At 40.9% G+C, this 23232-nt stretch overlaps 5 non-coding genes and 1 pseudogene across 5 annotated transcripts; 4 read left to right on the forward strand and 2 right to left on the reverse strand.

Moving 5' to 3' along the window:
• LOC100660430 (etoposide-induced protein 2.4 homolog) overlaps positions 1 to 23232 on the forward strand; it is a 253196-nt pseudogene that overhangs the window by 95327 nt on the left and 134637 nt on the right.
• On the forward strand, positions 1647 to 1719 carry TRNAR-CCG (transfer RNA arginine (anticodon CCG)). Its single transcript has one exon. It is a non-coding gene; the product is annotated as a tRNA-Arg (tRNA).
• Positions 5121 to 5192, forward strand: TRNAA-AGC (transfer RNA alanine (anticodon AGC)). Its single transcript has one exon. It is a non-coding gene; the product is annotated as a tRNA-Ala (tRNA).
• On the forward strand, positions 12434 to 12505 carry TRNAA-AGC (transfer RNA alanine (anticodon AGC)). The gene has a single exon. It is a non-coding gene; the product is annotated as a tRNA-Ala (tRNA).
• On the reverse strand, positions 14691 to 14772 carry TRNAS-AGA (transfer RNA serine (anticodon AGA)). The gene has a single exon. It is a non-coding gene; the product is annotated as a tRNA-Ser (tRNA).
• On the reverse strand, positions 20740 to 20812 carry TRNAF-GAA (transfer RNA phenylalanine (anticodon GAA)). The gene has a single exon. It is a non-coding gene; the product is annotated as a tRNA-Phe (tRNA).

Here is a 23232-nt window from a genome sequence, read left to right on the forward strand (position 1 = left end):
AGAAGCAAAGGTGCCTGGGTTTAATCCGTTACTCTATGCTTCCTTATGCTCTTGATGCAACTTCTGTACCATCTGTGACCCACTTCTTCTTTTCATTTTCTTTCTCCTCTTGCACCTCTTCTTCCTTTTTCTTTTTCTCCTCCTCCTTCATGTCTTTAGTCACTGCTTGCTGTTCACCTTCAAAGGAAAAGGATAATTATCTCAATGAATTACTGTACATTAGGACATTCCATCCAGAATATGATCTGAGATAGTTCGTGAGTTTTTACCTAAATCTGGAGAAAATACTGTACAGGGGATCCGGGAACAAATGGGGAAGTTTTGGGATGAAAGAAAGACTAACTTCTCTGTGGAACAGACAGCGCGGAACATGGGCAAAAACTATTATTTCTTCCAAACAGGGCACCTCCAAGAAACTAAGACTATGTGAAAACTGAGAGAATTTGTAATTGCTTTATTTTTTTTTTCTTTTCTTTAGGAATTCCTGGATTTCTCATGTTCTACCCTACCATTGCACAAGGCATAGTTGGGGGTGGGTCAGACAAAATCGCCTTGGGTTGTTTTGTTGATCAACCCAAAGGGAAACTAGGAAAAAATTTTTATGCAAAATACCTGGGGGTTAGTTGGCATTTCAAGGAGACAAGCGTTCCTCCAAGCTTTTTTTTTTTTTTTTTTTGGCCCTCTTCTCTTGGTTTGGAAACCCTGATGGCGCAGCGGTTTGGTGTTACTGCTACTAACCACAATGTCGGCAGTTGAAGTCCACCAATTGCTCCTTGCAAACTCCATGGGGCAGTGCTACTCTGACCTATAGTGTTGCTATGAGTCGGATCGGACTCGACGGCAAGGGGGTTGGTTTTTTGGTTTTTATCTGTTTGGAAACCTTTGTGGCATAGTAGTTAAGAGCTACTGGTGCTAACCAGAAGGCTGCAGTCCAAATCCACCTAGGCGCTACTTGAAAGCTGTAGAGGGCAGTTCTACTACCCCTCCCCCTATCCCCCACCTGGTCTCTAGGTCGTAATCGATGCGACTGGTTTTCTTTTTCTTTTTTGGTCCCTCCGGTTGAAAAAATTGGGGTAGCCTGGAAATCACCAAACTGCATCTCAAATATCGGCACCATTCTCCCAGGGAGTTTTGGGACCCAGTACGCCGTCCCACCTCCAAATCGAGTGGTTATTCTACTTCTTGGTAGACGATCAATTTGTTAAAACCTTTTTTTATGTTATGAATGGATTATCGAAAAGTATTTTCCTGGCGTTAAAAGCGGGCATTTCTGACAAGGAGCTCTTGTTTGAGCATCCAAATCTCGGAGCAAGAGCCATCTTATCTTTGAAACTGCAAAACTCCGAACATACAACCTTCTGGAGTTCCTTCTCATCTTGTCATCTGCACACCTTTATTACAGAGATTAGTTCCTGGCTCATATTTCTCCACCCATACAAGCCATCACTATCAGTGACTTAGACGGAAGCGCCCTAGTTGATTCTAAGTAATTATTTTCATAGGTTTCAGGTGATATTTGATTCCTTTTATTGAATATTGTTAAAATTTTTCTCCAATTAAAAAGTTTTAAGACTTTGAAACCGCAAAGTTAATGCTCCCTTATCAGTACTTTCACTTACATTCTTGTACAGCAAAAGAAGTACGGTGGCCGCGTGGCCTAATGGATAAGGCGTCTGATTCCGGATCAGAAGATTGAGGGTTCGAGTCCCTTCGCGGTCGTCTGTTTCTTGTTGCTAACAAGTAGAAGCTTTCCAAATTGACTTCCAGGGGTTGATTCCTGAGGTGTTCCTGGAGGGGAGAAGTGAGTGGTGTAGGTCAATTTTATTCTTTCACAAACCAATAATTAGCATAAAAGAAGTTTTGGAAACTAAAATGGGCCAAGTCTTAAAAAGACACAAGACAGAAAGCCTGGTACCCACTAATTTTCATCCTGTCCTCTCAGTTTATTACTTCTTTGTAATGGTTTTTCAAGATTTCATTGAGTATTTCTTTTCTTCAAGATATTAGTGAATCTTACTCTAATTGCAAAGAATTCGGAATTTCAAGTTCTCACTATGTTCCTTTCTCTTTACGTTGTATAGATGCCTTATCCTATCCATCAATTCCTGGCCCTTCATGGTTACTCCTATCTCTTCCCCCACCCTTCCTATTCCAAGTTACAGGAATAATAGGAACGATCTGATTTAACTTCTGAAAGCTGACCCATGATGCGATGGTTATGGTTTTTCTGCCAAAGATCGTGCTCCAGATGCCAGAACTTCATTAAGCCAATAACCACTGAATTCCTAAAGTGAGTCCTGGACTAAGAAGGGTTGTGAGCAAAACTAGGTAACTGATGATAATCTTATTGATTTAGTTACTGTCTAATTACATTCATGGTTTTGGCATTTGGTAGATATTGGGCCTGACACAAGAAGAAAATACTAAATGTGTGTGTATGTATGTGTGTGTGTGTGAAAGAGAGAAAGACGTGGTATAGAATTATAAGGGAAGAACTCAAGATTTGCAGGCATATAATCTTGGTTTCTGTCTTAACCCTAATCCATTAATAAATTAGTGAAATAGAACAAATTGCATATCCTCTCCATACCTGTAAAGCAAGACCAATAATGACTATATTAAAAAACTTGCAAAAATCAAAGGATATCATGTATGGAAATGCAGCCTGTAAAATGCAGAACATAATATATAACTCTTTTCCTTCAAAACATTTTTCCATACCCTTACTTCTGAGAATCCTTTCAATACAGATTGACTTATATTCTTCACAGGAACTGCATGGATTTTACATACAATTTAAATGTTTTGGATTTCCTGAATAGAACACGGAGAGCATTTTTATGTTTTTTTCTACTAAGTTCAGTCTTTAATAACTCATAAAATCCTATAGTTTAAGAACTCTTACCACAGTCCCTCCTTTGAGGAGATGTTCAAACAGTGCTTTGCACAGCAGATTGGACATTCTCACAAATAACACAGAAATACACTTTTGAGACTTTCAGGTACAATTTGATTTGACAAGAACACATCCCTGCATCCCTCTATATCGGGAACTTAAAAGGGTACATTTGGGATTCAGATTGCTCTAGCCATATTATAAGCCAATGACTTCACATTTACCCCAAAACTATCCTAATTGTGCTTCTCCAGACCCAGAGCCAAATTAATCCCTGCTCTATCATTCTGCCCATGCACAAGTGACTGCATTATCTTTGTGTCTGACATCTATCTAATACTTTCCTTCAAGGAGAGCTCTGCCTCTCTTTTCTCACATTTGATGGCTCTGATGGGCTGCCTTCTGGGTCAGCTAGGAGGCAAGTTCTGTTAGAAAAAATGGAGTCCTCCCACATTATAAGGGGACTTCATGGGATTCCTTGGAATGTGGAGAAGATTCTAATCGGGGCAGAAGTCGGCAAAGAAAAGATACAAGTAATCTGAGCTGGGAGCTGCTACTTATTAGATCTTCTCAGCAATTCCAAGAAGGTGATGGTAATTAGTATGAACTCCAGAGTCCAACATCACTCTAGAGGCAAAGCTTTTCCCTTGGCTTTCAGTGAATACCTTTAAGGAGCTCCAGATCTTCAAATTACAGTGGACTCTCTTCAGGCTGTACCTCTGTGCAGAGACCCTCTCCCTTGCAGACACAGGCTTTATAAAAACCTCCAGGTAAGAGATCTTTGTAACATTCTAGTCTCAAACTCACCGTGCTTATCAAACATTAACAAGAATTTGCACCTTAAATTCATAAGTATCCTAAATAAACGAAGTCCCAAATTAAGCTCCTTCTCCCCGCCCCCCCTCCCCCCCGCTTCTAACTTTATCCAGTGCTCCCAAAGGAAAAGACAGACGCTTTGAAAGGACTTTAGCCTCTCTCTACCCGAGGACCTGCAGAAAGCATAGTGAAGACTAGAACTTGGTCACTTTCCACCTGCGCGCGGGTTCCTATCCTACCCGTTCTTAGTGACCCATTTTCAAACCCTATTCCCCTTCTCTCTGCCGTCTACTACCCTGCTGCTGCTTCTCTCCTCCGCTCAGCGTCCTCCTTTCCTCTGCCACTCTTCTATTCACCCACTCCCTCTCGCCCCCTCCTCCTCGCAGTTCAATTCCCAGACAGGTGTCTTTCTAATACAGTAGTAACTTAAACAATAGATGCCGGGCACCCGTCCCTTCCATCCAAGAAGATTTGGATTTTCTCCATCATATTTGGATCAACAGTCACACCACATATTTCCTTAACTTGGGAAGCATCTACTTTTTGTGTCTTCAAATAAAAAAAAAACCCGTTGCTATCGAGTCGATTCGGACTCTTATACACCTTACAAATTTGCGGACTTCTGCAGGAGAAGGGAAAGTTCATAAAGAGTGAATTTGTTTTGAAGGCTGTGCCTAGCCGATTAAGCGCTTCTTTTATGCTTCCCTCATTAAGGAAATAATTTGGTCTAAAAGAGACGTTTTAAAGACGGGGAGTCAGCCTTTTTGAATCCTCTCTTCTGACTTCCACTTCTTAAAAACCAGCGCTGCACCATCGCGGAGACAAAACTTTCGCCACGTTTCCACATCCAGGCGCTGGACGCAGCCATTCGCAGGAGCTTGACTATGACTAATGTACTTGTCGCTCTTCGATTCGGTGAAGCACTGTGAATTAATTAACCAAAAAAAAAAATTTTTTTTTTGTTTTTTTTTTTAGTCTTATCTCCCCACCTGGTTCTTGATTCCCTCGCAGCACTCACAAAACTCATCTTTGTATTCGCCTGCGTTATCTTTTGTGTCCCTGTGCAAGCTTCACAGGCAGAGAAGACTTCTCAAGAGGAAAATCAGAAAACTTAACAGAATATCCTATCCTGGAACACTCCCTCGTGATGGACTGGAACTAACTGACACGCAGGTTGTTGGCAAAAAGCAGTCCTCGAAGAAGCCAGTGACTGCTGGGAGATCTCAGGGTCATTTGGTCCGGAGTGTGTTTCCTGCTTCTCCTGGCAGGTTGCAAGGCAGGGTCCAACCCAGGAACAGAACAGCTGAACATAATAGGTTTTGATTTGTCAAAAACCCAAGATTTAAGCCGCCTGCAGACAAGTGTGTAAATCAGCATTACGTAAAAGCCTCACCACATCACATAAAAAGGGGGTGTAGCTCAGTGGTAGAGCGCGTGCTTAGCATGCATGAGGCCCTGGGTTCGATCCCCAGCACCTCCATATGGTGGTCTTTTCTTCCTTACGGACTCACAGGAGTACACTGGCAAGCTTTTGTGTTTTTTTTTTTTTCCCCAGACTTTTCCCACTTTCCTCTTTGTGAATATCTTTACTTGTGTTTTCCTATTCACAGACAGGGTAAATCGCTTCAAACTTACTCACTTAGACCTTGGCCCATGACACTCTTTGAGCCAGGCAACCTGGCTGCTTAAACACAATAAAAAAAGACAGGACAAAATTGGAGGAAAACAAAGTGCTCACTCCGGACCTGCTCACGGCGAAGCAACATTCCACCACGTCATAGACGGCCTCTTCTCCTTTCTGCAAGTTTTCACTGCTATTAAGAAGCAAGGAAGAAAAGCATAGACTGCATTTTCCCTCCTCTCTTGGCATATCAACTACACTTCATTTTAAAATTTCGCTAGTGGTTGCCCCAGAGTTTACAATATCCACTTCCAAATAACGCTGTATCACCTCACTAGCGAAACAGATACCTAACAAGAGTATTCTGGATTCTTCCCTCCCAACACTTAAAGCATTGCTGTCATACATTTCACTTATCCTAAGCGACAATCAACCAATATAAAATTGCTATTATTACCTGAGCCTGGTGGCATAATGTTTGAGGGCTAGGCTGCCAACCAAGAATTCACCATCCGCTCCTTGGAAACTCTGTGGGGCGGTTTTACTCTGTCCCTATTACCTGGTATGAGTTGGAATGGACTCGACAGCAGCGGGTTTTGGCTTTTTTAATTATTATTATTTTAAATAAATTGTTATCTGCTGTCAGTTATAAATAAGAAAAACAAGAGATGCAAAATGTCAGTTAACATTTCATGGAAGACTTCAAATCCCCTAAAGCGATCACCGTTGAGTGGATTCCAATTCATAGCAACCCTATAGGAAGGAGCAGAACTGCAACGCAGAGATTCCAAGGGGTCGGGGAGGGAAGGGGAGACCCAGGTACCCCTCCCAAACAGCCTTGGTCAGGTGAGAGGGGGCAGAAAGAGTGCTCTCAAATAGATTTTGTTCCTTGGCTGTCTTTACACTTTATGATATCCGGGTATCATAAAGAGACAGCAAAAAAACGTGAAATTTAGGTATCCGGTGTCCCTGCTTGATGGACCAAAAACCAAACTTGTTGCTGCCAAAATAGTGTAAAAGTCTCATCCCTGAATCTCCCACAGCCTTCCCAGTCACCTAGTTCTCCTTGCACAGACAAGCATAGTTTCTTGGGTATCCCATCATGGATATTATTTTTTCACTTTTTATACAAATAAGGAAGTTCCAAATGCATTTCACTGCATCTTGGTTTTTTCACTTCACCTTTTTTTTATGTTGTAATAATTTCCAAATCAATACAGAAAAAGTTTCTTCCTTCTTTGCTTAGAAGCAACGAACTCCATTTTATGGATAGACTATAATATATATCTTGCCCATACAAATAATGCTGCAATAAGTAATATCCCTATCTGACATTTCAAATGGATGTGAGTACTTTTTGTAGATGGAATTGCTGAGGCAGTGTATGTTATATGCGGTGGTAATTCTGATGTATCTCACCTAATATACATTCCCACCAGCAGGCCACAATGGTCTGGCCTCCCACACTATTGCAACCACTTTGTTTTACAATACAATAATGACAATAACAAAAATAACTAATGCATTACCTTCGGGTGGGTTGATTCTGACTCATGGTGACCACATGTGTTACAGAGTAGAACTGCTCCATGGGATTTTCTTGGCTGTAATCTTCATGGAAACAGATTGCTAGGCCTTTCTTTTGCGCTGCCACTGTGTAGGTTTGAACTACCAAACTTTAGGTTACTGGTTGAGCACAAATCTTACTGGCCACCCAGAGACCCTTATATCAACATAGGTCTTGGGTAAATGACATTCAGATATTAACATAAAGTAAACAAGCCCTTGTTAGACCACTCAAATCACATTTAGTCCAATGGAGCCACCCAGAAATTGGAAAACAAATAGCTTATTTAAAACTCCACTTATAACAAATATATAAATGAAAATATGAGAGAGGTAGCAACTCAAATCAATAGAAATTGGTGGATTATTCGACTATTGGTGTTGGGCTAACTGGGTAGCCATCTAGGAAAATAGAAGCTTAGATCAGTATATCACTGGTGACACTAAAATAAATTTCAAATAGATACAAAATTTAAAAGTAAAAAATGAAAAGCAAAACCAAATATAATTACTGGAAATGCCAAAACAGAAAGTTTGTACAACTCTGGGGTAGAAAATCAATTTTTACACAAAACTTAGAAACAATGTAAGTGCAACATAATTCACTACACTAAAAGTTTTCTTCCTAGACACACTTCCCTTCTCTTGGGAAAAAAAAAAAAAAAGGCCCATCCATCTATAGTCAAATGATCTCTAACAAAGGACCAAAGTCCATTAGATTGGGAGAAGACAGTGTTTTTAACAAGTTGTGCTGGTAAAACTGAAGTTCCATCTGTTAAAAAAAAAAATGAAATAAGACCTATACACCATATACAACAACTAATTTAAAATGGATCAAAAATCTAAATATAAAACCAAAAACTATAAAGATTATGGAAGAAAAAATAGGGTCAACCAAGGGGCCCTAATATATAGCATAAGTAGGATACAAACCATGAATACCAATACACAAACACCAGAAAATAAGCTAGGTAACTGGAAACTTGTAAAAATTAAACATTTATGTTCATCCAAAGACTTCATCAAAAGAGTAAAAAGAAATACTACAAACTGGGAAAAAAGCTTTGGCTATGACATATCCGAAAAAGATCTAAATTTATAGGAAAATCCAACACCTCTACAACAAAAAGACAAATAATCCGATTAAAAAATGGGCAAAGGATATGAACAGAAACTTCACCAAAGAAGACATTCAGGCAGCTTACAGACACACAAGAAAAGGCTCACGATCACTAGCCTTACAGAAAGGCAAACCAAAGCTACTATGAGATACCATCTCACCCCAACATTAGTGGCAGGAATTAAAAAACAAAAAGAGAAAATAACAACTTTGGACAGATTGGAATATTAATGCACTTCTGGTGGGAATACAAAATGGTATAACCATTTTGGAACAACAATACAGTGCTTCCTTAAAAAGCTGGAAATAGAAAGGCCATATGATACAACCATCCCACTCGTAGGAATACATCCTAGAGAAATAAGAACTGTCACAGGAATAGACATATGCACACCCATGTTCATTGCAGCGTTATTCACAATAGCAAAAAAAGATGGAAACAACCTAAGTGCCCATCAACAGATGAATGGTTAAACAAACTATGGTACATACACACAATGGAATACTATGTAACCATAAAGAACAGTGATGACTCTGCGAAACATCTGACAACATGGATGAATCTGGAGGGCATCATGCTGAGTGAAATAAGTCAATCACAAAAGGATAAATATTGTACGAGACCACTATTATAAAAACTCACGAAAAGTTTCCACACACACAGAAACAGTCTTTGATGGTTGCAAGATAGGGGAAGAGTGGGGAGGGAAAAACACTAACTAGACAACAGAGAAGTGGTAACTTTGGTGAAGGGCGAAACAGTACACAATATTGGGTAAGTCAGCACAACTAGACCAAGGCAAATTCATAGAAGATTCACAGACACATTCAAATTCCCTGAAGGACCAAATTGCCCATGTCCCCCCACATGTCTGTCAGTTTGTTGTACTGTGTAGGCTTGCTTGTTGCCATATGCTGGAAGTTATGCCACCAGTGTTCAAATAGCAGTAGGATCATCCATGATGGATGGGTTTCAGCTGAGCTTCAACACTAACAGAGACTAGGAAGAAGGACCTGGCAGTCTACTTACGAAAAAAATTAGCCATTGAAAAACTTATGAATAGCAGCAGAACATTGTCTGATATAGTGCTGGAAGATGAGCCCCTCAGCTTGGGAGGCATTCAAAAGATGATTGAGGAAGAGCTGTCTCCTCAAAGTGGAGTCGACCTTAATACATGGGTGGAGTTGAGCTTTGGGACCTTCATTTGTTGATGTAGCACAACTCAAAATGAGAAGAAACAGCTGCAAGCATTCATTAATAATCGGAATGTGGAATATATGAACTATGAATCTAGGAAAATTGGAAATTGTCAAAAATGAAAGGCAATACATAAACATCTCCATCTTAGGCATTAGTGAGCTGAAATGGACTGGTATTGGCCATTTTGAATAAGACAGTCCTATGGTCTACAATGCCAGGAATGACAAATTGAAGAGGAATGGCATAACATTCATCATCAAAAAGAACATTTCAAGACCTATCCTAAAGTACAGTGCTGTCACTGATAGGATAATACCCAAAAGCAAAAAGGAAGACCAGTTAATACCATTATTATTCAAATTTCTGCACCAAACTGTAAGGCCAAAGATGAGGCAATTGAAGTTTTTACCAACTTCTGCAGTCTAAAATTGATCACACATGCAGTCAGGATGTATTGATACTTACTGGTGATTGGAATGCGAAAGTTGGAAACGAAGAAGGATCAGGAGTTGGGAAATATGCCCTTGGTGATAGAAACAATGCCAGAGATTGCATGATAGAATTTCGCAAGACCAATGCCTTCTTCATTGCAAATATCTTTTTTTCATCAACATAAACAGCGACTACACGTGGACCGCACCAGGTGGAATACATAGGAATCAAATCGACTACATCTGTGGAAAGAGACAATGGCAAAGCTGAATATCATCAGTCTGCAGGACAGACCATCAATTACTCATATGCAAGTTCAAGTTGAAGCTGAGGAAAATTATAATAAGTCCACAAGAGCCAAAGTACTACCTTCAGTATATCCTACCTGAATTTAGAGACCAGCTCTAGAATAGATTTGACCTGTTGAACACTAATGTCCAAAGACCAGATGAATTGGTGAAGGACATCATATGTGAAGAAAACAAGAGGTCATTAAAAAGACAAGGAAGAAAGAAAAGACCAAAATGGATGTCACAAGAGACTCTGAAACTTTCTCTTCAATGTGAAGTAGCTAAAGCAAATGGAAGAAATGATGAAGTAAATGAGTCAAAGGAAAGATTTCAAAAGGCAGCTCAAGAAGACTAAGTAAAGTATTATGCTGACATGTGCAAAGACCTGGACTTTCCCAAAAGGGAAGAACACCCTTGGCATTTCTCAAACCGAAATATCTGAAGAAAAAATTCAAGCCTCAAGTTGCAATATTGAAGGATTCTATGGGGAAAATACTGAACAACATAGAAATCAAGAAAAGGAGTTGGAAGGAATACACAGAGTCAGTGAACCAAAAAGAATGGATTGGTGTTCAATTACTCCAGAAAGTAGCATATGATCAAGAATGGATGATACAAAGGAAGAAGTCCAAGATGCACTGAAGGCATTGGAGAATAACACGGCTGAAGGAATTGACAGAATACCAGTTGAGACGTTTCAACAAACGAACGCAACACTGGAAGTGCTGGCTAGTCTATGCCAAGAAATCTGGAAGATAACTACCTGGCCAGCTGATTAAGAGAGATCCATATTTATGCCTATTCAAAAGAAAGGCGATGCAACAGAATGTGGAAATTCTACATGTCATCTCACCTGGGAGCTGTTGCTTATTAGATCTTCTCAGAAATTCCAAGAAGGTAATGGTAATATGAACTCCAGAGTCCAACATCACTCTAGAGGCAAAGCTTTTCCCTTGGTTTTCAATGAATACTCTTAAAAAAAAAAAAATTCTTAGGGAGCGTCAAATCTGCAAATTACAGTGGACTCTCTTCAGGCTCGACCTCTGTGCAGAGACCCTGTCCTTAACAGCCACATGCTTTATAAAAACCTGAAGTAAGAGAGCTTTGTACCATTCTAGTCTCAAACTCACCGTGCTTATCAAACATTAACATGAATTTGCGCCTTAAATTCATAAGTATCCTAAATAAATGAAGTCCCAAATCAAGCTCCTTCTCCCCCCTTTCTAACTCTATTCAATGCCCCCAAAGAAAGACAAGACGCTTTGAAAGGACTTTAGCCTCTCCCTTCCCGAGGGCCTACAAAAAACACAGTAAAGACCAGAACTTGGTCACTTCCCACCTGCGCGCCGATCCCTATCCTACCGTTCTTAGTGACCCATTTTCAAACCCTATTCCTCTTCTCTCTGCCGTCTACTACCCTGCTGCTGCTTCTCTCCTCCGCACAGCATCCTCCTTTCCTTCGCGGTAAAACTCGCCCCTCTCCCCTATTCACCCACTCGCTCGCGCCCCCTCCTCCTCGCAGTTCAGTTCCCAGACAGGTGTCTTTCTAATACAGTAGTAACTTAAACAGTAGATTCCGGGCACCCGTCCCTTCCATCCGTGAAGATTTGGATTTTCTCCATCATATCTGGATTAACAGTCACACCACGTATTTCCTTAACTTGGAAAGCGTCTACTTTTCGCGCCTTCAAAAAAAAAAAAAAAAAAACCCCATTGCGGTCTAGTCGATTCGGACTCTTGGAGACCTTATAGATTTGCGGAGTTCTGCAGGCTTGGGGAAAGTTTATAAAGAGTGAATTTGTTTTGAAGGTTGTGCCTAGCCTATAAGGCGTTTCTCCTATGCTTTCTTCATTAAGGAAATAATTTGGTCTAAAAGAGACATTTTAACAACAGAGGCCTTTTCTCCTCCATTCTGACTTCCGCCTCTTAAAAAAGCAGCGGTACAGCATCGCGGAGGCAAAGCTTTCGCCACGTTTCCAAATCCAGGGGCGGGACGCAGCCCTTTGCATGAGCTTGACTATGAGACATGTACTTGTCGCTCTTCGATTCCGTAAGGTACTGTGAGTTAATGAACCTCTAGTCTTATCTCCCCACCTGGTTCTTGATTCCCTCGCAGCGCTCACAAGGCTCATCTTTGTATTCTCCTATCTTTTATGTCTTTCTGCAAGCTTCACAGACAGAGATTTTTCAAAAAGAAAATCAGACAACAGAACGTTCAGTCCGGGGACTCTCCCTCGTGGTGGACTGCAACTGACACTCAGGCAGTTAAAAGCAGTCCTTGAAGAAGCCAGTGGCTGCTGGGAGATCTCAGGGTCATTTGGTCCGGAATGTGTTTCCCGCTTCTCGTGGCAGGCTGCGAGGCAGGATCCAACCCAGGAACAGAACAACTGAACACAGTAAGTTTTGCTCTGTGAAAACGTTAAGATTTAAACCGCCTGCAGACAATTGTGTAAATCAGCATTACATAACAGCCTCACACCTGGCTTAACAAGGGGGTGTAGCTCAGTGGTAGAGCGCGTGCTTAGCATGCACGAGGCCCTGGGTTCGATCCCCAGCACCTCCATCTGGATGCCTTTTTTCCTTACCGACTCACAGGTGAACATTGGCACGTTTTTATATTTTCAGACTTTTCCCACTTTTCTCTTTGTGAATATCTTTACTTTTTTTTTTCCCTACTATCAGACAGGGTAAATCGCTTTATACTTACTTGGACCACGGTCCTTGACACTCTTTGAGCCACCCAACTGGGCGGCTTAAGCACAATAAAGACAGGAACGAATTGGAGGAAAACAAAGTGCTCACACCCCGGGTCTGCTCATGGCGAAGCAACATTCCACCACGTCATAGAAGGCTTCTTCTCCTTTCTGCAAGTTTTCATTGTTATTAAGAGGCAGGGAAGAAAAGCACAAACTGCATTTTCCCTCCTCTCTTAGCATATCAATTACACTTCATTTTAAAATTTGGCTAGTGTTTGCCCTAGAGTTTACAATATATTTCTACAACTAATCTACTTCCAAATAACACTGTATCACCTCACTAGCAAAACAGATACCTAATAACAGAGTATTCTGGATTCTTCCCTCCTAACACTTGTAGCACTTATCCTAAGCTATAAGCAACCAATATAAAATTGCTATTATTACCTGAGCCTGGTAGCATAATGTTTGAGGGCGAGGCTGCCAACCAAGAATTCACCATCCGCTCCTTGGAAATCCTGTGGGGCGGTTTTACTCTGTCCTATTACCTGGTATGAGTTGGAATGGACTCGACAGCAGTGGGTTTGGCTTTTTTTAAATTATTATTATTTTAAATAAATTGTTACCTGTTGTCAGTTACAAAGAAGAAAAACAAGACACGCAAAATGTCAGTTAACATTTCATGGAAAACTTCAAACCCCCAAAACTGATCACCGTTGAGTGGATTCCAATTCATAGCGACCCTATAGGACAGAGCAGAACCGCACCACAGAGATTCCAAGGAGCACCTGGTGGATTTGAAATCCCAACTTTTAGTTAACAGCCATATAGCACTTAACCACTATGGAACCAGGATTTCCATGGATGACCTCAGGAAAGTGTAAATAAAACAGAGGATGAAAAAAATATATATCTGCACAACGTAATTGGAATTGAAAAAAATCAGTAAAAATTGCACCGAGAGATGATATAGATATTAATGTAACTTTCTTCACATACTTCCCTGTTGGATAAATGTAGACTGGAACCTGTGAGTGCCGGACTTGACGAGACTGCCTTGTTTTTCATTTTTGGTTTCGCAGGTTTACTGCCCTTGACAGTCTTACCACTTTTCTATTGCTCCTTTTAGCGGAAAACATTTACTTTTTCTTTTTATGACGGGTTTTGGCCTTACACAGGTTCCGAGATTTGCAGGTTTAGCTGTGCTATACTCAGTTCTATTAGAATTCCAGCGCCTTGGGATGTAACTGTTAGGGATCATAGTAATTTTGGAAAACTAGACACCACTACCAAAACCCAGAATTGAAACACAGAGCCCCAGATTCTCAGGCTAACGCTCTCCCAACTAAGCTATTTCAGCTGCCTGAAAGTACCTGTTTTGGCCACTCTTTCAAATATTACTTAACTTTTTATTTGCAAGGCCCTTGTGTTTGTAAATACCTAATCTTAACATATCAGTATTATCCACTCACTCACCAAAATTATATGAGCTCCTTTGCTGTCCATGTCTAAAAATAAATTTCGTTATTTTGAGACAGTGATGGTTTGGTAGAGCAGGAGGAGGGCGACAAAGGGGAGGAATAGGTAAAACGGGAAGAAGCTTTTCTGCTTGTTCACCTCCCGCGGCTCCATTTTATCAACAGTACGTAGCTCACGCCCTTGCTTCGGCTCTATGCTCGGGGCTCTCGTATGCCTCAGGACACTACTTGGCCTTCTCAGTACAATTTTTACAAATAACCCAGATGGAGTCCTTCATTCCCCTGGCAAGGTCCTGGAGAAAGGTTTTGACACTGTCGGCCATTTCTTCACCGTTCAAACTATCAACTACACGGGAGTGAGAAGTGCCTCAAAAATCTCTCATCATAGGCCAGGCAGCTCCGTGGAGGAGCTCGGCTCTTTCGGGCTAGGGTGCCACAAGTGGCATTAAAAAAAAAAGGAAAAAGTGACATCAACTCCGACTCCTACCGAACCCTGTTGGTCAGAGGAGAATCGCAGCTTTCGGTATCCAAGAAAACACGCCTAACCAACTCAGCGCCAAGAGACCAAACAGTACGTAGTCGGCAGGATTCGAACCTGCGCGGGGAAACCCCAATGGATTTCTAGTCCATCGCCTTAACCACTCGGCCACGACTACAGCTGGCTGCAATTACTTTCCATAATGCCTTTCGTCCCCGCCCCCACCCCCGACGCCTATTCCCCTGCCGCCCACACCCCCCAGCCCTCTCGGCCTGGAATCTGACCCGTACGCCTCCAAGTCACTCTCTCAGCTGGTCTGGTGGGGTGCAACAACTGGACGTCATTAATTACAAAGAAAATGCAAACTAAAAACAATGAAATAATACTCCCCTTCACCAAAATGGCTTCAGATAAAAGAACTGAAAATATCAACTCTTGTTGATAATACGGAACAACTGAAACTTTCACACATTTCTGATGACACTGACAACTGACACATTCACACTTGTACACTATTTGGAAACAGTGTCTAAAGCTATATACGTGTGTGTGTGTGTGTGTGTGTGTGTATATATATATATATATATATATATACTTACTATAACCCTGAAACTCCACGGGTGCATTTAGACTCATGAAAAATGAATGAGTATTGCTCTTGGAAGAAATGTACAAAAATGTTCTTAGCTACATTAGTTGTTTTATATGTACATCTAAAGTGAAATGAATGAAAAATCGTGATGTGCAGTATAATACAATGGAATATGACGACAATACAAAGGAACTACTAGTATTAGAAACAAAGTGGATGTAGCCAATAAAAAACATATTACATGAAAGAAGCTATTCTCAAATGGGCACATATTGTATGATTCCGTTTATAGTACATCAAACTACAGGATCAGAAAATTTGAATTGATTGAGAGAGATACAAGAGAGCTTCTGAGAGCTGAGAAGTTCTATATCTTAGTCTGGATGTTGGTTATAGGAGATATACATATGTAATAACTCATCAAGCTGAATAATTAAGTTTTATGCATTTTACTCCATGAACTAAAACCCAATTTAAACAAAAAAAGTAAAAGAAGGATTTCCTTGGATGTCTTTCTTCTCACCTGCAGTACATCCTGTCTCTTCATTAGTGCTGTTCAAAATGTAGTCTGCAGATTGGTGCCTTCTAAGAACTGTGTTTTGCATGTCTGTGGGCATTAGAAACTTTTGCATCAATTTGGCTGATCCAGGATGTTGAACACCTCTTATTAAACAAAGTAGAAATCATTTTTGGAACTGGGTGAGCCACTTAATTGTCAAGCATCACAACTGTGTTGCCACTTATGATCTTCTAAGATTGATTTGATACCTAGAACCCAAGAGAGTATACAAATCTGAGGAAATATTATAATTTACTTTTATACTTTATTATTTTAAAATGATATTAATCTTAAGGCTGCTTTCTGTATTTATAATTTATCATTATTAGCAAAAATAAAATAAACAGACTAGCCAGGTGTCTTTGAGGTGATTCTGATGAATGGTGACTCCGTGTGCCTCAGAGTACAATTGTGCTCCACAGGGCTTTCAGTGGCTGATTTTTTCAGATGCAGATGGTCCAGCCTTTCTTCCCAGGGCTCTGGGTGGATTCCAACATCCAACTCTATGGTTATCACCCCAAATGTGTTAACGATTTGCACCACTCAGGGACTCTATTAGCTAAACAGGGAAGTAAAATTAATATTATTTATTTGTTACTCTAATTTACATGTGGGAAACAAGGTTAAGGAAGCTAGAGAAGCCAGAAAACAAGTAGGGTATGTGCCAGAGAGTAGTGGTCTAAAAACAGGTCTCTGGCGTGACTGAAAAAATATAGAACAGAAAATAAAGAAGAAACACTCCGTTCGGTGACAGCTCGTCTTTCAGAATCGGCCTCTCTGGAATGAACGAGGAAGTTGCAGTAGCTGAAGACCACCTGCAAAGTGAATTTAAAAAAAAGTCCTCCCCGCCCCCCCCCACCCCGCCCCGTGTGTCTAGTTCGATTCTCAAACCCCGGTCTCCAATGAGCAAAGCAGCCTAAGCTATCTGCTTTAACCACGTTTTGTTGCGACCGTCAATTCGGATGTAAGATTTTAAAGTATTTCCTCCAAAAAATATTTTAGATTCTTTTACAAATTCTCCCTGGCGTGAGGTCCAAGACTTCTCAGTTCAGAGGAAAAAATTCATCTACCTCCCGTTTCTCCCAGCTCTCCAGTTGGCCTGAACGAGCCTTGGCCCCTGCTGGGTAGATGTTACGCTGGGCGTATCCGGGAAGGGAAGAAATTATCAAGTGGTATGGTCAATAAAGGTATTAACTTAATACAGAGATTAAAAATGGCATGTATGGGGCTGAGCACTGTAGAGGGCGCACGTGAGTCAGAATTTTTGCTTGCAATTTCGGATGTCGTTGTAATTGACGTCCTGCTTGAGCGGAACTCGCAGTGATTTCGCGATTTTTGTGCGTAGATATGGTGGGAGCGGTGTTTAGAGCAGAAGTGGGATGGGCAGTCAGCTTTCACATTTAAGCACCACTGCGACTGGGGAAGTTTACTAGGCGTTGCTTCAAATGTAAATAATAAGAAAGAAAGTTCTTAGTTTGCTCCACTTGTTTCTGTTAAATAAAACCTATTGAAGCCCAACTTTTTCCTGAAGAAATTCTCTCTGGCTCCTCTACACTTCACTTTCTGCCCGTAGCTCAAATGGACTCTAAAGAGGAGACTGCGACCACAGAAATTCAGAGACTCAGTACAATACGTACTATCTACATTGTACTCAGCCACCTTTTCCTCAGTCCTAGTCCAGGAGCAGAGGAAACATAGATTCGTCCCTGGCATTTCAAGTAGGTGATCTCAAAACTAGTTGAGAGATGGCCTGTGACAGACTGATAGAAGGTGGATAGTTACAGTTTTTGGAGAGAAGAGAAAAGGGGACGATCCATTATAAAAGTCCTCCAGGTCTTTTGGCTTCTCACCTCCTCTACTACAACTTATCTGCCCCCTCCTAAAGAGAACTAGACTTTTCCTTGCCCTCAAGCCTTCCTCTGCAAGATCCTTCTAAAAGATTTTCTCCTAGTTTAAGTCAAAACACAAAAATGCTTTTAGTTCATATTCTGAATTGTATGGTCAAATCCACATTGATTCATCACGACTGTTATTATTATTCTCAGGATCAATAGTTGAAAATATTTATAGGGAAATGCAGAATCGTTCCACAAGGATGTGGCAACTGACCCGAAAGAACGTAGACTTCACCCAAGGTCTTTGGGTTAATGTGTCAGTGCTCTCCTCTTTTGACCCATCAGCATTTAGGATTTGTGCTCCATTTCTTCTTTGGCAACCTCTTCAAGTGATGAAACTGGCCCAAACACCCAGAGAGTGAGTTCAGGACAGATGGACAAAGACGTTGCTATGCACTTTGATGACTTCTACCTTCTCGATATCCTCCATGTGCGTGAATGAGAGGTAGACGAGACTTGGCGTTGAGTCTTTGCCTCCTCAGCATAAACCTGGGTGAAACATCTATTTCTCTACATTTTAGAACATGCCAGAGAAGGAGATGAGACAAAGAAGTGGCTCTCTTCTTTCGCAGGAATGAATTCTTCTACACCTGACATTATTTGAGAGTCCTGGGTTCTCCATCCCAGAGAAGGAACATTGATTTTTCCCAAGCATTAGAGCAGATTTTTCTTCTTTAGGATTCTCTAGCCTCTTAACACTCAACTTTCCCCCAAACCCTCTTAAACGGACTGCTGAGTCTTTGGGCCGTGCAGATGGTGGTCCATATATCAGTGACTGTTGAGAGATCTTGGAGAGGATATGTGGATAATAGAAAAGACAACAAACAACTTCTACGTGAGCACCATTGTCCCAACAAGTTAGTTAAGAAAGAAACATCAAGGCCAAAAAACTCAACTTAAGAATGAAGTAAGTTTCTGAGAGTCAGAAGATCTTTGGGCATGCTTTTGGAGGCAAGAAAAATGAACCAAAGGCTTCCTGCATGCTAAGCATGCACTCTACCACTGAGGTACGGCCCCAAGTAAGCCTACGTTTTCAGAGGAATCTTCATGACTATTCTCCGAGCTTTTGAGGACTAAGTCAAGATAAAATCACTTTATGTTCAATTCTGCTGTTTCCAAACTCCCTACACTGCTCTCTCAGACACAGACACACCTAGAGAAGGATACTTCAGTGCTGGAAAAAGAAAAGAATTGTTCCTGGTCAATGGTCTTTCACCAGATTGCCCGGAGCCTGCTTTCATTCCATCACTTGGGTGAATCCCAGGATATAACATTCTCTTGGAAATTGTCTGAATGTAACTTTCTATTCTTTTGACTCTTGGAAACATATTAATGTTTTACAGAGGCAAATATGTAAATAAAATTAACTCAGATGTTTGTGAAAATACTTTAAAATTAAATAAAAACAGAAACAAATAAATCGAATGATTTCAAAAGAATAACTTATCCACATTGGAGAAAAAAGAGAACAGATTCAAATAAATGTTTTCCATAGTGCCTAGTCTTCTTTGTAAGACAAAAAGGATGACAAGCAAATTAAACTCTACATAGTGCCTTTTTTTTTTTTTTTTTTTTTTAAATAACTCTATGGGTGCACAGGAAACCCTGGTGGTGTCATGGTTAAGTGCTACAGCTGCTAACCAAGAGGCCGGCAGTTCAAGTCCGCCAGGTGCTCCTTGGATACTCTATGGGGCAGTTCTACTCTGTCCTATAGGGTCGCTATGAGTCGGAATCGACTCGACGGCAGTGGTTTTTTTTTTTTTTTTTTTTTGGTATGGGTGCACCAGTTCTGATATTATTTCAGGTAAATTTTAGGCTTGAGAAAATAAGTACACATATTGAGGTTGTTGGAAACCAGGGATCTCACTGTGGGAGATAGAAGGAAAACAGGAAATTGGAACGGGGGAAGGTAAGAAATTCCCTCTGAGTGCTGGATAAGTATTCCTCCCTTTTCTTCGAATCCATTCCAACTCATGAATGGCGACCCCATGTGCTACAAGAGCAGAAGTGCTCCATAAGGTTCTTTGGCTGTAATCTGTTAAGGACCTGTCCTGGTGGTTAAGCGCTGGACTGCTAACCGAAAGGTCGGCTGTTGGAACCCACCCGTGGCTATGCGGGAGAAAAAAGGTAGTCAGTCTAAGGGGAAAGAGTACAGCTGTGAGTTGGTCGGCATCGACTCCACCGCAATGCTTTTGGGTTTTGCGGTTAATCGTTACGGATGACCAGGAGCACAACTGCACTTGACTAGCTAACCTAAAGATGGGTGGTTCTAGCGGAAGGAAAGGCCTGGCCATCTGCTTCATTAAGGTTACGGCCCACAAACGGGGTCACCACATGGGGTCAACACGAGTCAGAATCCTCTGGAGAGCAACCAACAACCATTTTTAAGGAAGCGGATTGCCAGGACTTTTTCCCACAGTGCTGCTGGGTAAGTCCCACCGCCAACCTTTCGTCTGCCATTAAGTTAGCAAGCGCAACCATTTGCGCCACGCTGGAACCTTCCTCTTAGAGTGTAGTGATTCGTTTTCAACAGGATTTTTAAACATTCCTTGTGATGAAAAACATCCCCTTCCCGCACCGTCCCCACACACATAATGCGTAATATCAGAACAGAAATAAATCGCAAGTGCAACAGCATGTAGCATATGGGAATCCCTTACTCCATCAGTTCCTAGGTTTACTCCTTAAATTTCAGTTCCCTATTTTTTTCATTTTAAATAAAATATGCAAAACGTCGATTAACACTTCATCGAAGGCCTCAAATCAAACCCATTGCCTTCCAGTCGATTCCGACTCATAGCGACCCTATAGGACAGGGTACAAGTGCCCTATACAGTTTCCAAGGCTGTAAATCTTTTCCGAAGCTGACCGCCGCCACGTCTTTCTCTACCTGAGCTGTGGGTTCGTTGCAACCGCCGACCTTTTGTTAGTAGCCGAAAGCTTAACGACTGCCCCACGAAGGCTCCTGGACAGATAGAGATTTTTGTTTTTTTTCGATAGTCTTGCGTTGGATAGTTGTGCTATTCGGTTGTCTTCGAACTCAAAGTCTTGGAATGTGAATCTTTTTTAAGAAAGTAATTATGCAAAATCGAAGCCAGTTGCCGAAACCCGGGATTGAACCAGGGACCTTTAGATCTTCAGTCTAACGCTCTCCCAACTGAGCTATTTCGGCTCCGCAGAAAGCTGGCTTTAGTGATCCCTACGAAAATATTTACATAGCTATTAATTTCGAACTGTATCATTAATATCACACACAAAATTTTGCTGAAGATCATTCGAAAGCCAATGCAGTACATCGACAGATAACTGCCAGAAATACAAGCCGGATTCAGAAGAGGACGTGGAATGAGGGATATCATTGTTGCTGTCACATGAATTCTGGCTGAAGGCAGAGAATACCATAAATAGGTTTACCTGTGTTTTATTGACTATGCAAAGGCATTCAACCGTGTGGATCGTCACAAAGTATGAGTAACATTGCAAAGAATGGGATCAAGAGGCAGTTGTTCCAAGAGAACAAGGGAATACTGACTGGTTTAAAATGAGCAAAGGTGTGCATCAGAGTTGTATCATTTCACCATATTATTCAATCTATATGCTGAGCAAATAACCCAAGCAGCTAGACATATTAAGAAGAATACAGCACCAAGATTGGAGGAAGATTCATTACAAACCTGCAATGTGCAGATGACACAACCTTGCTTGGTGAAAGTGAAGAGAGCTTGAAGCACTTAAGGATGAAGATCAAAGACCACAGCCATCGTATGGATTACACCTCAACACAAAGAATAAAAAAATTCTCACAACTGGTCCAGTAAGTAACATCATGATAAACAGAGAAAAGATTGAAGTCATCACGGATTTCATTTTACTTGAATCCGGAATCAACATCCATGGAAGCAACAGTCAAGAAATCAAGAGACAAATTGCACTGGGCAAATCTGCTGCAAAAGACCTGTGTTAAGTGTTTAAAAAAAAAATGTCACTTCAAGGACTAAGGTGTGACTGACCCAAGACATGGTGTTTTCAGTTGCCTCATATGCATGCCAAAAGTTGGACAATGAATAAGAAAGCCCGAAATAGAATTGACGCCTTTGAGTTGTGATGTTGGCAAAGAATATTGAGTATACTGTTGTATGCTAAAAGAATGAACAAATCTGTCTTGGAAGAAGTACAACAAAAATGTTCCCTAGAAGGGAGGATGGGGGAGACTTGGTCTCACATACTTTGGACAAGTTATCAGGAGGGACCAGTCCCTGGAGAACATCATGCCTGGTAAAGCAGAGGTGAGTTTTTTTTTTTTTTTTTTTAATTTTGGTGAAAGGTAGTGTTATTTCATTGTTTTTTTAAACTTGTGTTCAAGTATATTCTTCTTTAGTGAAGTATATGTTTAGTATTTACTCTTTCTCATTGTGTTTCAGTCTTTTTGGTGTTTCACAGGGGTTCATATGTTCTACATAAGGGTCCTTTGTCAGATGTAAGTATTGAAATATCTTCTCCTAGACTGTGGTTAATCACCTCTTCCTAAGGAGAAGGGGGCTTGAAAAACTTTGCAAGAAGTGAAAAAAAAAAAAAAGAAAAGAAAAGAAAAAGTGGATAGAGAGACAAGTTGAAAAAACAAGAGAGAGTTCCATTATACATCTTTCCTGGTGTATGCAGGAAAAAATGGCCAAGGCAGTTAGTTTACTACAGAGGAGACCTGGGAAGAGGAGGATGATGGGGTGGAATATCCTAGGAGTAGAAAGTGTTTTTTTTGTCTGCAACCTGTTTACATATTTCCTGGTGTAGTGTAGAGGTTTAGAAACAGTGAAATCTGAAACAGTGAACTTTCCCTCTGGTCCACTATCAGATCTGCCAAAAATCCCTTAGCAATATGGCTAATATTTCAAGAAGGATCTTCATGATGTTTCTGTCCTGAGAGAGGTGTGGTTCAATGGGAGAGTGTCTTTTCCTTGAGAAGATTCGAAACCAGGCACACTCATCTGCTTTTTACGATTTCCAGCAGTTAAGTACTTTTCTCATTTTCAAAACACGTTTTGTGTGCTCATAGGTATTAAACATATTATCCGATGGTTTGCTTTGAAATGTTTCCCCATTTATTCTCCCTGTCTCCTCACCACCCAGGGCGCCTGTGTCAGCACAAGGAAGACAAGGAAAAAGGCTGGAAATAGAGAAAACAGAATTGGCTTGCTCAGGATTTCCTCTATTCGAAGCCAGGAACCGCCACTACGTTAACATGCTCACTAATCCTCTATTCCCTTTTCCAGTGTCTTTGACAAGCAGGACAGAAAAAGACTGAAAGAAGAGAAAAAGAACAGACTCTATCGTTTCATTTGAAATTCTCTTAGTTCTCGTAGCAACGTTTGGAGCGTGGAATAATCAGAGGTTACCAAGCAGAAAAGCATCGCCCCGTTTTACGTATTCCTCCTCTTTGTCGCCTTCTACGTCCTCTACCAATCCATCCAAGGTCTCTGAAAATTGGATCTCATTTTTAGACATGGACGGTAGTGGAGCCTCTGTAATTATAACTGAGCAAGTGCATAAAGTAGAATAAATTAAGACTAAATACTTGAAAACGTAGCAGCCGTGAAA

This window comes from Loxodonta africana, chromosome 1, assembly GCF_030014295.1.
Source record: "Loxodonta africana isolate mLoxAfr1 chromosome 1, mLoxAfr1.hap2, whole genome shotgun sequence".
In the NCBI taxonomy this organism is placed as follows: Eukaryota; Metazoa; Chordata; class Mammalia; order Proboscidea; family Elephantidae; genus Loxodonta; species Loxodonta africana.